Source organism: Crocodylus porosus, unplaced genomic scaffold (assembly GCF_001723895.1).
Source record: "Crocodylus porosus isolate Cpor-Errol unplaced genomic scaffold, CroPor_comp1, whole genome shotgun sequence".
NCBI lineage: Eukaryota > Metazoa > Chordata > Crocodylia > Crocodylidae > Crocodylus > Crocodylus porosus.
This window is the reverse complement of record NW_017728907.1, coordinates 208895-224791: the sequence shown is the minus strand read 5'-3', so window position 1 is coordinate 224791 and position 15897 is coordinate 208895.

Genomic DNA, 15897 nt, shown 5'->3' with positions numbered 1-15897 from the left:
CAGTAGGTCCGCTAGGTCTCTGGGGAGCCAGGGGGGCTGCTGTGCCTTCTTGCTGCCTTTCCTCCGTGTTGGAGGAATTAGAATTAGAATTTCCCAGCCTCAGCTCCAAAGTTCCAGAGCTGTGGCTGGGAGATAAGAATCTCTCAGCCCCCATTCCATGATCACAATCATGGAGCAGGGGGATGGGAGCTCCCTGCTGGTGAGGCAGGGGGACATTATTCCTGCCTGGGTTCCAGTGGCAGCTCCCAGGGGCAGGGAGCAATGTCCCACCCCTACCAAGAGACAGCTGTCTCCTGGCCCCATGCTCCCTGCCAGCCCCAGGCTAGAACCCAGGGGGAGCCGAGAACTCCCCATGGCTGTTACAGGGGACTACTGCAGAGCCGGTGGGGGTGGGAGCAAACATCTCCCACTTCCCTGCATGTGTAGACATGTGCCTGGGGTGGGTTTACTCTAGAGTAAACCCACCCCAGGTAGGTGTCTACATGTGCAAGGAAGTAGGTAAATGACTCTAGAATAAACCCACCCTGGATCATTGGCACATGTAGATGTGCCCATTCAGTGCAAAACTGACGTGTCCTTCATCATTCTTGAAATGTATATTATAAATGAAAGATTACAAAATGAACATCATAAAAACAAATATCTTTTAAGAAGAACATATCCACCAAAAGTTAATATAATAGAAAAGCTCTCTGTAAATTAAAGTACATTGTGAAAAATGGTGTTTAGCATACTTAGATGAGTTTTCTGACCACTTGTTGCCAAATCTTATTATTTTGTAACCTGACAAGCCAATTTTACTTGAAAGAGGACCTGACATGCCTAGTTTGGCTTCTTTGGCCATTGATAGAAATTAAGGTGACCTTATTTAAAGAAGTCATAAGCATATGAGACAAAGATCCAGTCAAGCAATTTAATCCAACCTCATAGTGACTAATTTACTCTTGGATTAAGCAGAGCTAAATTTGCCATGCTATCACATGCCTCCTTTCCAGTATATAGGCTGCTTGTTGCTCATACTGTCTAATCAGTCTGGTCCAAGTATATGCCTTGAGTTTTGGCCCTCTACGTTTATGTTCCTATAGCTCTTGAGAGAGGCTGCCATTGTGAGATGACAGTTCTTATGAGGTTATGGGGCCACTAACTCTTAAGGATTGTTGTGCAAGCCACAGAAAGAGCCAATGCATAGCTGTCTGAGTGTGTTAGCATTGGGTAACTACAAAGCTCCTAAAGTAAGAGTAAATTTAGAGTACAGCTATACCATGTCCCCAGCAGATGTGTCTACACAAGATACTTAATTATGTAGTAGTGTAGTTTACTGTGCAGTATGCTCATGCGTCGACACACAAATGCAGGTAGCAAATTTACTCACAATTAGTTACTGCACAGCAATGCACGTGTAGATGCAATCTGGGAGCAAATCTGCTCCTGGTCAGCCCTGCCATTAGAAGACCAGCCTGGGTCTAGTCCGGGGTGGACAAACTGGCAGATCTGGCTGGCAGCTGGACTCCATTTCCCAATCACCCTTGCCTTCATGGTTATGTCTGGTCTCCATGGGGACCCCAGCTGCAGCTGCACTGTGATAGCTCAAGGTAGGGGTTGCCAAGGAGATCAGCCCCAGCCATGCTGGCAGGGTGCACAGCAGGGCAGGGGGCTGCTTAGGAGCTGCTGGGATCTTGCAGTTTGGTTGGGGCCAAGGCAGAGCTGCAATCTGCCACATGCATGGTCTGGGCAGAGGTGCACTGGCAATGAATTGTAGCTCTGGACCATGCTGTCACCACTACCACAAGCCAGGGCAGAGCTGCAATCTTCAGCTTGCATGCTTTGGGCATGGATGTGAAAGCTGCACATTGTGGCTCTGCCACTGCTCCAGACCAGGCTGTCACCACTGCACCTGGGCCAGAGCTGTGATCTGCAGCCTCCATGTCCCTGCTTGGAGCATGCAGGTTGCAGATCATGAATGTGCTCTAACTCCTTGCAGTGGTGACAATGGTCCTGAACTGGGGCAGAGCCATGATCCACTGCCTGTGCACCCCTGACTGGAGCATATAGGCTGCAAATCACTGCTCTGCCCTGGCCCTAGACCAAGCTGCTCCTGCTGCAACATTCCAAGCTGCCCCTGCTGCAGTGGCTCTGGAGCAGCCCCCTTGCCCCACAGCATGTCCTCCCAGCACAGCTGATGCCAGTCTCCATTTACGCTATCACAGTGCATCTGTGGCTGGGGTCTCCATGGAGACTGGCCCCAGCCATCTGGGCAGGGCTTCTGAGCAATGAGGTCCACTGCCAGCTGGTTCTGGCTCATGGGCCAGACTTTGACTATCCCTGGGCTAGACTCAGGGTTCCAGGCTTGGAGCCTCTTCTGCCCCAGGGCTAAACTGTCTCTATGCCTGCAGGTGGTCACTACTTGCTATCCCCCTTGCCGCCGAGACTGCTGGTGGTGTCTGTGGGTGATCCATGATCCCTGCTGGTCACCGTAGATGCTGCTGGTGGCATCTGCGGGTGGTCGCTCATTCCTGGTTGGCACTCACCACCCCCCCTGCTTCCACCACCACTGTGCCCCCCAGTTGCCAGGGGCATGCATTGTTGATGTCACACCCTGTAAGGACACCACCTGGCATCATATGCCATCACTGCCAGTGGGAACCAAGCACAGATGAGGCCCAGGCCAGCCACAGCTATGTGGTAAGGCCTGCACTGGGGGGATGGTCCTCCCTGCCCTAACTCCTGCTTCTGCCCCTGCCCCACCCCACTCTCCCCACCCAGCCTTGCCACACACCACAGGTTCCCCCGCCACAGCATGCAGGGAGGCAGGAGAGAGTAAAAAGATTTATTGAGCAGTCCGTGTCCCTGCAGCTAGGTGAGCATGGGCTTCCCACATGTCAAGGAACACTTCAGTGCTGGCATCAATGTCTTCCTTGGCTGTGGTGGCAGGGACACTTAGCAAAGTCACAGGCAGTGCCAGAGGTGGTAGGGCAGCTCGGGCTTGCCCTCCACCCCACTGTCAAAGCTCAGGGCCACATGCCAGGTCTGCAGGTGTGCTCAGAGCACCATGGCGATCAGCAGCTGCAGGGTAAACTAGGTTGGGTACTCCTTGGTCCATGCAAACAGTTTCTCACACACCACCTATGACACATTCAACAGGCACAGCACCAGCTTGGGGGAAGGGGCTAGCCCTGGCCTTGGGAAGGCCCCATGCAGAGAGGGTAAGGGTATGGGGAGCTCCTTGTGTTAGTCATCTGGGAGCACTGCACCCCTTTGACTGTTGGTGAGTAGAGTGGGTAGTGAAGGGGATCTGTTTCTTGGGAAGGGAGTGGGGAGTGAGGTCCGTTTGATGAGAAAGAAATAAAAACTTGTTCTTTTGACATGTGTTTGCAGTAAGCGTGGTGCTGGGGGTAGGCAGAGGGCTGGGGGGTTGGTGGATGGTGTTCTAGGCTGGCTATAATGGGGAGTTCAGAAAGAGGTGGTTGGCCAGCGCCTCTTATACCCAGTTCCTTGGCCCCCGCTGGTGGGTGCATGGCTCACCCATGGGCTTAGCTTGGGGGGGCCACCACACTCACTGCCACTGCAGATGGTGCTTCTGCTGCCAAGTGTCCTCTGATCACTGTGCCTGCTCTGCCAAGGTCTGACAGAAAATCTTCCCCTAGGCCTCACAGATGTAATGCAGCATGCAGGCCATGACAATGGTCCAGGGGATATTGTTCTCAACAAACTTGACGTGGGCAGTGAAAGTATGCCATCTTTGATGTGGCAAAAGGTGCACTCTACCAGGGTACGAGTCTAGCCCTAGCAGTGGTTAAAGGGGGCCTCATGCGTGTCCAGCTGGCTGGTGTAGGGCCACATGAACCAGGGCAGGAGTGGGTAGGTGGGGGTCCCCATTGGGAAGGGGCAGGACCACCATGGCAGTCACCTGCAGGTCCAGCACCCCCCACTCAAAGTGTCCACTCTGCACCAGGGCTGGATGGGCAGAGTGTCAGAAGATGCAGGCATTGCGGGCACTGCCCTGATGGCTGACATTCATGTGCATAAAGGTTCCACAGTGGTTCATGATGGCCTGGAGCACCATGGAGTGAAAGCCCCTCTGGCTATAGTAAGAGTGGCTCTCACAGGGTGTGCAGGTGATTGAGATGTGGGTCCCATCTAGAGCCCCAATGAACTGGGGGAGCCCAGAGCATGGAACCCCACTGCTATGGGGTCATGCACATGAAGCACTGTGTTCCCCACCTGGAGGGCACCACACACCTCCAAGATGGCTTCTCCAGCAGGGGCCTGGCTCACCCCACAAAAAGATAGCCCACATAGTGATGGCTGGCAGGCATGGCCAGCTTTAGCAGAGCAAGGGACATCCAAGTGTCTGCCAGGAGTGGTGGCCACATATCAGTGTCCTGCCACTCCAGGTGTGGCTGGAACTGCTAGAGGAAGTCCTGGAAGGTGGTCTAGGTCATGTGGAAAGCATCCAGCCTGCTAGATAATGTGCAATCACTAGTCCTGGCTCATCTGATGACCCCAGATGCAGCAGGGCTGGAAGCCCAGGAGAAGAAAGGCAGCCCCAGTGGTAGCATCTATGATTGTCAGTATCTCCACCAGGGTCCAGCCAGTTAGATGGGGTCTGGGTGGCAGCTGTGCAGCAGTAGTAGCCCTGGGATGGTACACTGCAGCTGGGCAGGCATTTGCTTCATGTGGGGGAGCCAGGCAGGTCCAGACAGCCATGGGCCAGCTGTTGGTTGGCACGGTGGGCCAGCAGTGTCAGTGTGATGGTCAGCTGAAGCCTAGGGCACTAATTGTCAGTGCTAGGACCAAGAGCTGGAGCAGTCATGAAGCATAGAGGCAGAGTTGGTGAGGAGAGAGCTTCCACATGCAGCCCCTGAGCTGTGCATGCTGTGCATGCCAGAGAGCAGAAAACAAGGCTAACTTTTATAGATGGCTGCTGGCAGCTGCAGCTGGAGCCTGGAGTTCCCCCTAGTCGTGGAAGGGGCCCATTACAGGGGCTGCAGGAAGTGGCAGAAGTTTTGTGCTAAGAACTCCCTGCCCAGGAGTGTTTACTCACAAGTAGTTTACCTGCAAGTAAGCTTATCTTGGATCAAATATATGTGTAGATGCATGCAGCATGTCCCAGGAAGGATGTTCTTGAGCCTTGTCTGCCTACCTGTTTAGGTTCATATGTACCAAACTTGTAAATACAGTAATAATGTTACTTTGGAGGCAATCCAAGTGGCCACTCTGGTTTTGAAAGTGGCTAAAAGAGTACCTTCTAGGTCATACTCTGGAGTGTCACTCTTAGGGGACGGGACATGCTGAGGATATGGTGTTGACACATTCTTTAGTTCCTTATGATCCTCATAAGTCTTGTGGAGGGTTGAAGAACATTGATGAGCATACAAGATTTCCAGGGGTTCTGGGTTTTGGAGATCCTCAAAGAACCTCCTATGGACAAGTTGTAAAGTAACTAAATTCAGAGAGATAATAAGACTTTTGTCCAGAAAACTTGCCTCCTGAAATGGTAAAAACTTTAGTCCAGAAAGAACTGACAAGATGTACGTAATTATACAAGCGTTTTGGATTTTTTTTGTACTGAATTATACAGAGAACCTTTTCAACACTGCACATTCAATGTCCAGTTCTGATCACAGTTCTCTATCATTCAAGTCAGTATGGCTTTTCTTCTGATTTCAGTAGGAGGAGGAGGACCATGAGCTTCCTTCCTTTTGTAACAATGCCACCAATTAACATTAAGAATGTAACAATACAATTTCTTAACTAGTAAAAGTTTATTACTTTTTGCAAACAACAAAAGAGTTCAGTTCTCAAAAGAGGGCTAACCTAAAGTGTCCAAATAATGAAGTTCAGTCACTTTGCCAGTATCACAGGAACAAAAATGCACTTTAATATTTACTAAAAGTAGGTGAAAATTTTACACTTTTATAATGGAAAATTGCTGAAAGGATTTTGTTGAAACTTACTAAAATAATTTGTCTCTGGAAAAAATAGGGCAAATTTTAGCAGAGAAGAAAAATGTTTTAAAAAGTTATAGGCATATTTAAAAAGGGTACTTATAACAATATTCCTGATGTAACTTTAACAGGTGGTGGCTAGCTGGAGCCTAATATAATAAAATTTCTTATCTGACCCAAATCCAGCAACAAACAGTTCTGTTCCCTGTTCCTGCATATTGGGCTGCTAGCTACAAAACTCATTTCATTTAAAGAATATTAGTATAGAGACACCAATTAGTCACCCAATCATAGATACAAAGTAAATAGTGAAGGACGTGTGCTTCAGTGTAATGACTCCATTAAGCAAACTGAAACACAAATGGCTTTTAGAAGCAAAAGGAGTTTTCATAAACAAGAGAAAAGGACATGGGTTGATTGTTCTGCTTTTATCATTGAGCAAAACTAGCAACTCCTCTTTTAAGTATTATAACAAAACCAAAACTGAGTGTAATTAAAATGTATCCCCACTTTAATTGTGTAGACAGTGTAAATCCTTATTTTGTTCATATCTATCAAAATAAAAATATTCTTAATTTATAATTTATAAGCATAGCCACTCTAGTGAGTATGGCTGCAGGCTGCTGTGACTACCTTTGCAATAGCCATAGAATGCTAAATAGAGGCTGCATTGTAACTTCCAGAGCCAAATACCCTTTTCATTTTTGTCATTTAATTTATAGAGTGCATGATTTTTGTCTTTTAATTGTCAAATGGAAGGTGCTTGCCCTCTGAAACTGGCTGTACAAGATGTTATTAGTCCTCTCTGTGTACTTATGAAGATGAAAAGACTGGAAATAACACCTAGACATCTTCACTGCTCCGTGCTGACAGAGCAGAGGCAGCCTTTATTGATTGTCACGTCTAGCAGTAGTAATAAGAATGTAAACTCAGCCTTGTGCTGCTTTCCATCAAAGCAATGCAAGTCAAGCTTTCCCCTCACACAGGCCTGCATTCATCTCCTTGGTTGTCAATATATCCTGATGGAGCTTTTAGACACTTATCAATATTTAACTACCCTTCTATTGACTCAGCAATTACATGGTAATTGATTTAAGATTGATTATCATCGTGTTAACATTTTAATGGTCAGAGACTAAGATAACTAACTGAATGTGAAATTATTTTAGGTTTTTATTACATTTTTGTGCTTCTATTTACTGCACCAGACTTAAGGAGCAGTGAAACATTTAATAATATTCTTTGAAGCCAGAACCTAATTTGGTATTTGCCAGAGCTAAGCAATACTTTTTTAGTGCTGTTCACCTTCTTTTAATGGATACTTTCAAATGAGTCCTTTCAACACTTCTTGATATTGTGTAAAGCACGATGAAATGAATGGCACTGGCTAAAAATTAAAGAGCCGGTACACTGGACACATTAACATTATCTACTTAGGACTAAGGCAATAATGATTTAGCAGACAATAACTAAGTAGAGATAGCTTTGGTGAGTGATACTTTAGGTGAATCAGTAATATTGATCTCTTGTACAGAAAGGTCTGAAGTACAGCTAGAGTTCTGACAGGCTTGAGTGCTACCAGCTACGATGAATATAAATATTTAGCAAAGAAAATGTTCAAATAAAATCCCATAAAAGGGGAAAGATGGAATCTTTTTCCAGTATGACAGTGATTAACTCAAGCCTATTGATTTTTCTAACTGCTTACTACTCCAGGTATTTTAGATGGAGTGGAGTCTGTAAAATCATGATCCTTTCTATATGTGACCAGTGAATCAGGAGGTCATGCAGCCAGCCTAAATGATGGTTTTTTTATGGTACAAGGAAAGTTAAGCCACAGAGGAAGAGATTCCTCTTTACGAAAGCAATTAGATGTAGAATGACAAGGATTATACAATTTTGAAATTCCCACTACGCATAGCATCTTAGCCAGGCTTTCTGGTTACCATTACAGTCCAGTTTAAGAAAACTTAACACACTTTGAATACATACAAGCATTATGTTTAGCTTGACCTAACCTTGGTTAGACCTAAATGCCCTGTCATGCAGATGTTTGTAAGGCTTAAATCACCCATAAATGGTGTGCCCAATCCAAGTAAATTCACCTCAAGAGGTGAACTAACTATAGATCAATAAAGGGTTAATCCAGTTTATGAAGGGTTAAACCTACCATGTAATTTCCTGTATGCATTCAGGACTGGAAAAGCCCAGCTACTCACACTAGCCCTGGTGTTGTGTTGTTCCTACCCCACAGCCCTAACTGGACTCTTTTTAGCACCCCTCCCACCCCCCAAACCAGGCAACATACCCCTCCTGAGGACCCATCAACCCCTCTGCAGACCCACCAGCCCTCCCTGATTCTGCCCACCTCCCTCAAGTTACTTACTTTGGTATGCCTACGCTGCTCCTGGCAAATGTTTTGGCACTGAAAGCTTGTACATGTCCTTTGAAGTTTTGTTTGGGGGAAAAAAAAACTTTTTCAATAAACTGAACCAAATGAAACACTGAGATCTCTGCCCTGCAGCCCTTGCACACACTGGCAGTGTGAGCCAGTTTTTGTTACTGATGCAATATGTTTGCAAGTTGTCTCATAGAAGGTAAAGGATGTAGCATTGAAATCTCTGTACAAAAAGTATAAAGAAATTTGCACACGATGCTTTAAAAGTCATTTGACAAATGGCCAGACTATGCCATGGTGCAAGCTCAGAACACAGCATACCTGCAACAGAACTGAGGACTTTATTAATAACCCAGAAGTGACACAAATAATCAACAGTTCTGACTATGTTATCTGACTATACCTTATACTTCTGGGTAAGATAGAGAGGAGTGTAATGCTTTTTGAGAGTTTAAAGTTTTGTGAATCTTGATGAATAAAATAACATTATAATCTTCAATAAACTATCCCTCACCTGGATGCATTGGAGAAGGAGATGAAGTTTCATTTTCAGCACTGGCAGAATCAGATACTGTCATATTTATGACAATTTCTATTGCAAATATTTGCTGTGGATGTCTTCTCTTATCTGGTTCCATATTTATCATTTTGAGTATTTCTATGTTCAGACATCAGAAATTTTGTACTCATTTCTAGGGCTGGTGTGTTCATTCATATAGAAAGCTGGATTTTCATAGAAATGAAAAAATAAATTACAAAAGGTATATATTTCTCTCAATAACTTTTATTTTTTTTTATTCCCAAATAAAACACAAAAATCTGATACTCTTTGCCCCCAAAATGCTGGAGCTTCTCTGCATTTGGCTTAGAGCCCAATTCGTGTGTCTATATGAGACACTTTACTGCTCAGTAGACTAATCCACCGCACAGTAAAACATTACTGTCTACACATGCACAGCATGTAGATTAGTCTGTTGCACAATTGCCTACTACTTGCAAGTACAGGTAGTAGATTAACTGTGTGTAATGTCTGTGCAGTAGTGCACATGTAGACTGCTCTCTGGGAGCAAATTGCTCCCAGTCAGCCCAGATAGCAGGAGGCAGCGAAACAGTCCCCTCCTCATGGTGCTGCTGCTTCCCAGCCCCATGCCCCAATCAGCAGATCAGAGTATGGGGCTGGGAAAAAGTCCACTCCCTTAGCTGCTGCTTCCCAGTCCCATGCCCCAATCAGAAAGCAGCAGCTGAGGGAGGGGACATTTTTGCATCCAATCAGGGCATGGACTGGGATGCAGCAGCTGGGGAGGGGCCATTTTCCAGACCCATGCCCTAAGCCACAAATCAGAGCATGAGGCTGGGAGGCAGCTTCCCCAGAGACAGGACAGCTTCTCCCACCTGTACCAGAGATCATGGTCTGAATCTGGTACCCCCTGCCAGCCCAGAGCTGGAACCCAGTGGAGCCTGAAGCACTCCTTGGTTGCTGTAGGAGGGGAACATGTGTAGATGCCCTGCTGGGGAAAGCTTACTGCACAGTATTTTATAGCACATCAAAATGCATATATAGACATACCCAATGTCTCTGAAGAACACCCACATAATAAAGTTTATGTTTCTCTGCTTGGCCTACTTTTCTCCTTCATAGCTGAGAGTCTCCATTTGCTTGCAGACTTTCTCAGTCATAGAGCCTGTCTCTTCTCTCATTCTGCCATTGTACTACAGTATGATTGAAGAATTAAAGAAAATGCCTTAATGAAGAGGATTTCCATGCATTTTCCCCCGCTCCTATCTTTTTCCTATAGTCTCAAATTTTCTGGAGTTTGGATACAGTTAATTCTGGCATAGATCAGTAAGGCAGATAGATAAGTGTAACTGAAAACCTATTAGGCACTTAATTTAAAACAAGCCAATGATAACACAGGTGTCCAGCTACTTCTGCATGCAGTGACCGGATTTTGTAAATCAGCACAGTCAGATTGTATTTCTTAAAACACAAAAGCTTTATTACTGTTCCCTAAGATATCTGACTTTAACATGTCCATATGGCAACACAAGTTCAAAAAAGCACTTTACAGTGGGCATCATGGTGGACACTACTGTCCAAATGACAGATCTGCAGAATGCCAAAGTGTCTGTTATTTTCAGGATTCTAGGAGTAACTTCCTTCAGTGTAAATTACAGAGAACACAAGCCTGCTCTTTTCCCATAAATGTCTCCACATGAACAAAAACCCTTTGATTTTAAGTTGGCTCTCGTGTTTTATAGGTCTGTTCCTGCAGGGCTATTTACAATAGAGAGACCCCATTATAAGTAAAAAAACCCATGCCACTTTTTTTTTCTCTCAGAGTTTTAAAAATCAATACATTTCTGCATTCAAGAAAAAAGAGAATTACTTCTGTTAGATTTGTAGGAATGTTAGAGTGAAGTAACAGGCAATATGGAAGATGTGAGTCTAGCTGAATGATATTATTTCTACATCATTACTGCACATTATTTCTATTATTATGTCATTATTGCACATAATTTCTGTGGAATAACTAGAAGTTGGATGAATTACATTAGTTGTATGCAAACCAGGAGGTTCTTTTGGCTGAGATTACTTAAGACTTTGCTGAACATTATTACACTTCAAGTTTCTCAAATGTTGATATTGTTAGTGGTAGCTTGACTTTACAGTAATTACATGTTCAGGCTGAAAACAGTCTCTGACTGTCCCTGACCTGTAAAACTGATTTGCCACTAGAGAGCTGCTAAACAGGGGCTGGACTAGGAGATACAGCTGTGAGTTGCCGGTAGAGGGCTGGCAAGCTAGGAAAGGCTTCTGTCCCTGCTCTAGGTAGGAAAGGGTTGGAGAAATGGGTTGGTGGGGGCAAGAGCATGAGGCTGGAAGGGGGAGAGGTGAATAATGTGGACTAGGCACTGAAATGGGAGGTGAAGAAGCAGTGGGTGGGAATGATAGTTGGGCCTGGGGGATAGGCTGGTAAGAGGAAATCAGGCACTGAAGGATAAAATAAAAAGAAGTATAAAAAGACTTTAAACAGAAATAAAAAGTAAGTCAATTAAAACAAATCTCATGTTTTAATAAATTAGGGTTAAATTTTGGATTGGGATTATGGCTGGGATTGGGTAGTTCCAGCTCATGGGGTCATTGAACTTTCCCAAGGATGAAAGCCCCAGTTCATGGGGACCCCATCTGGGCCTCCTACATTGCTTGCCGAAACACTTCTATTTTGTTGATTTTTAAATTGAATATACACTGGACAAAACACAAAAAATATGAACTACGAATGTCAGCTGAAAAAAGAGTTGCTATCTACCCACTGAGAGTACTGATGGTAATATGAATAAAACATTTTAAAATGACAAACCAGTCCACAGGTTTTCATTTCATCTCATTTCAAGATTTCATATTTTATTTAAGGTTTTTATCCATAAGTAGAAAGAATTTAGCTTCATATTAAATATTTCATTTTAATTAAAACTCAATGGGTGCATCTACATTTGCCCCAGAGTGCGCAGTTGGTACTGCACAGTCATTTAGTACTTGCCCTAGCAAATACTAAATGACTGCACAATACTTGCTGGTACTGAACAGTCCTGGCAGCACACAGGTCATTTCTGACCCTACTGTGTAGTAGCATTGAGCTACTATGCAGTAGCTTGTTGCTACTGCACAGTTGCAGTAGCATCACAGTTAGTGCCTGTCAGTGCTACATGACTGTAGTGATGAGCTATGTCACCGTAGCTCATTGCTACAGCAATGTAGCGTCTCATAGAGACTTGCCCAATGGGACTTAAAAAAAAGTAACCTCACCAAAACCCCCATAGTGAAATTGCTTTACAGCTTTTCAGTGCCCAATTGGAACAGAGGTACTCAGTATTCACAATTCCAGCCAAAGTTGACAGAAAACAGAGGTATAGCAGGGCAGCTTCTCTCCCTGGAAAGTGGTTCTGCATGGGGAAACATTGACTGCTGTGTTGATGGCAGCATGATCGCCAACTACATTGCCATAGTGGCATACTCCCTTGGTATAGTGAGCCATTATGGAGACGTAGTGGTGAAATCTACCCGTGTGCCACATGCATAGTGCAGTAACTGCCTGTACTGCACCATGCTTTACTACTTCCAAAAGGAAGTAGTAAAGCATGGCACTGTAGCAACATCACCATATGGTGATGTGTGGATGTGCTCATAGTCACTCGCTCCTTTTTAAAACTTTGGTCATAATTTCTGAGCTGTTAAATCTTGAACAAGGCTATTTTTCTTGAACCCATGTACAGCACAACTCCCAAGGCAGGACAACATTTTTGTGAGAATTTTTGACCTTTCTTCCAAAGGTATCTAATTCCAGTGATGAAACTTCAATATGATATCTTCTTCCTATTTGCTAGTCAGGATCAAGATTAAAATATGCTGAGCTACTACAGTCTAGTTGACTGTAATTCACTTCCCATGGTACAATAACTTCCTGAACTCTCACATGACCTGACATTGAGGTGTGATAAAATCTGGCTTCCCTATCTTAGGGCTTTCTATCACAGTAGTACCTGAATGCTTTCCATATAAAACCAGTAGCAAAGTGAAGTCTTTAGTGGACTTTATGGAGTGTAAAATACTTCAGTACTGCTTCCCCCAATTATTAAATGGGAACAATGAGGATTTTTTGAAGATTAATCAGCTGTACAACACTAAAAAATGTAAAGCATGATGTAACATTATTTATTACTGCATAGTGCAATATTTCATTAAAAGGATCAGGAACACATTTACAAGCTACTGTTATATTAATAAAGAACTTGAAATATAGGCAACACTGCAATAGAATTATTTATGCAAACAAGTCAGAGTGTCCTTCAACCCAAGACAAAATAACTGCAGCGGGTTGTTTGCACATTGTAAGATGCTCTGAGTCTTTTGGATAAGGAAGAGGATATACATAAATGAATGAATACATAAATAAATAAAGTAGGTTCAATTTAGCCTTGTATACAACCCTCTCTTATGACATGATTCTGCTATGCTATCAGTCCTCAGAAAGCAAATATAAGAGTGCACACTAACAGGAGGATTTAAAAGAACTTTTAAAGTGATTCCTTTATGGCAGTTCTATTTCTCATGAGCTCGTGTGAGAAAAAAAATTGTTATAATTTATTATATGTCGGTGTTCTCCAACTCCGAATGTATCCCCACTTCAATTCAACTTCAGTATAACTGAGGATTCAGCAACAGCTGTTTTGCATGACAAATTACACTGTTACAGCCAGTCTTATAATTAGGATGGAAGGTAGATATGTTAGATCCACATTTAGGAAAAGAGCAACAAAAGATTAATTGCAGTCTATTAAAATTCTAAATTCATCATCACTTGAAATTTTCTTCACTTTATGCCAGAGTGGAAGAAGTCCAATACATTTGTGAAATGAATCCAGTACATGCTAATCTGCCATGCTGACCTCATTCAAACTTGAGGGCCCAAATGTATTATAAAGCATAATTACTTTAGAGCTAAAATCTCAAGCAAGGCTTTGAGGACCATGTCTGTGAAATGCAAATTGAAATTGCCATGGTTCCTGTATAAACAGGGAATCTAATCAAGTAGAACCCATATAAACAAGGCCTTCTTAAATAGCCTTAAGCAACAAAACATAAAAAAAGTGATATTCGAAGGTCCACATTTTATACTGCTTCTTTTTAATGAATTTTAAGGCCTCGATTGTTATGAAGGTTTCCATGTGTTTTAAGTTATGCATTTCTTTTATATTACCTGGCAGATGTCACAATATAATGTCATTGGAATTTTCAGCCTTATTAGGCATGCAAACATGCAATATTCTGGTAGAATATTATGAGTTGGGGTACTATTTTTTTTCCATTTTTTTACGATCCTAATTAATTTAATTGCACATTAGTCCACTTATATTGTAGAATTTTTAATAATGGGATGCCAGTCATCTAAGTGTAATAAGAAAAGAGGGGATATTACTTTATTAATCTGTTTTCAGGGCTGCTGTGCAACTTCTGAGACCATTTCAGAGACTTTTAAAAGGGTAGATAATTTCTTCTTTGAAGGTAATCATAAAAAGTCTTCATTCAAAAAGTAACCTGATGAAGACGAATGGGGTCAAAGCTGACAAAGACAAATGATTTCTCACTACTAAGAAACTGAGTCTGTGATAAAATGATCAGTTTAAGCCACAAGCTTTTGTTCTGGGGTTTGAGAAACTCATAGTTGCTTACTACATGTAAACAGGGGTTAAGGGCAAAGCAAACTCACTCTGCCCCTCTGATCTGAATGCAGCACATACAAAAAAAATACTGACACTAGCAGTTCGTTAGTTTTCTATAATACTCATAGCTTAATTTATCCTGAAGCGATTATAGCTTGATGATCCACTAATTAGGAACGCTCATTATAATTTTCATAGGCAGTTTGTAAAGTGTTATGTCTGGGTGATTTAATGTAAGTTGTTTCATGAATACTTGCTCAAAATAACACACAAACAAAATATAAGTGTGTGAGAAAAACATACATACCAATATAATTTCATGGCAATGGAGTAACTGTATTTTTTAGCCATTGTCATCAAGCTGATATAGGAACAAAGTGTCATCAGAAGCACTTTAAATGGGAAGTTTTAATCTTCAAAAACATAGTATCCACGTTTATGTGTAAATTGCTTCTTTTTCCTCAATAGCTTTTCACTGAACATATGTTCTATGTTGTTTTTTTAATGTTAGAATATTTCAACTTATTTTATATGCAGAAAATTCTATGATGAAGAATTTGTTCAAGAAATTAGTTTACTGTAATGTTTTTGATATGTGTACCTCCTGTCCTAATAGACTTGTCATAATATGTACTAGGAAAGAGAGGCTCAACGTGTAATTTTCACATTACTACTGTGACTTTGCTATTTGTTCCAATAAAGTTATAGTGCAGCTATTGAATAGTTCTTGTAAGCAAGTCAGTTTGCTTTCATCTTGGTATACATTTATAACTGGAGACCAGGTTGTGTCTACAAGGGAGTTTTGGAAGCCACACAGCAGAGTGTCAAGGCAGCACTCCATGTTTTGAGCCATGCACAGGGCAGAGGCACAGAGGGCCTGAGGCCAAGGAGCCAAAGCCCTACATAGTGGGCCAGGGCTCAGGGACTCAGTGAGAGGAACAGGACCAAAGCTGGCGACACAGAGGCTCATACAGTGAAAATGGTGCCTAAGCAGGTAGTGTACCAAAGGGCTGGGGAGCCCCACAAAATCAATTATAGAGTGACACCTGCAAGACATGGGTGTAGCTATGGGGATGGCTGGAGGCCACAAATACCTCCCCTTTGTGGCAGAATGCCGGGCTAGCAGTTCCGGCACTGCTTAGGGGAGCCGTGGGCTTTGTGAAGCTGTGCGGGCATGCGGCTTGTGGGGCGGGATTGGAGGTAGCTTTATAGCCGCCCTCGAGGTTCGCCGAGTTGGCACAAGTAGACGGCTTAGAGTAAGTTGTTAGTTTTCTTTGTAATAAGTCTATAGGATGTCCGTTGGTTCACGAGGTTCCAGAGCCAGCCCTT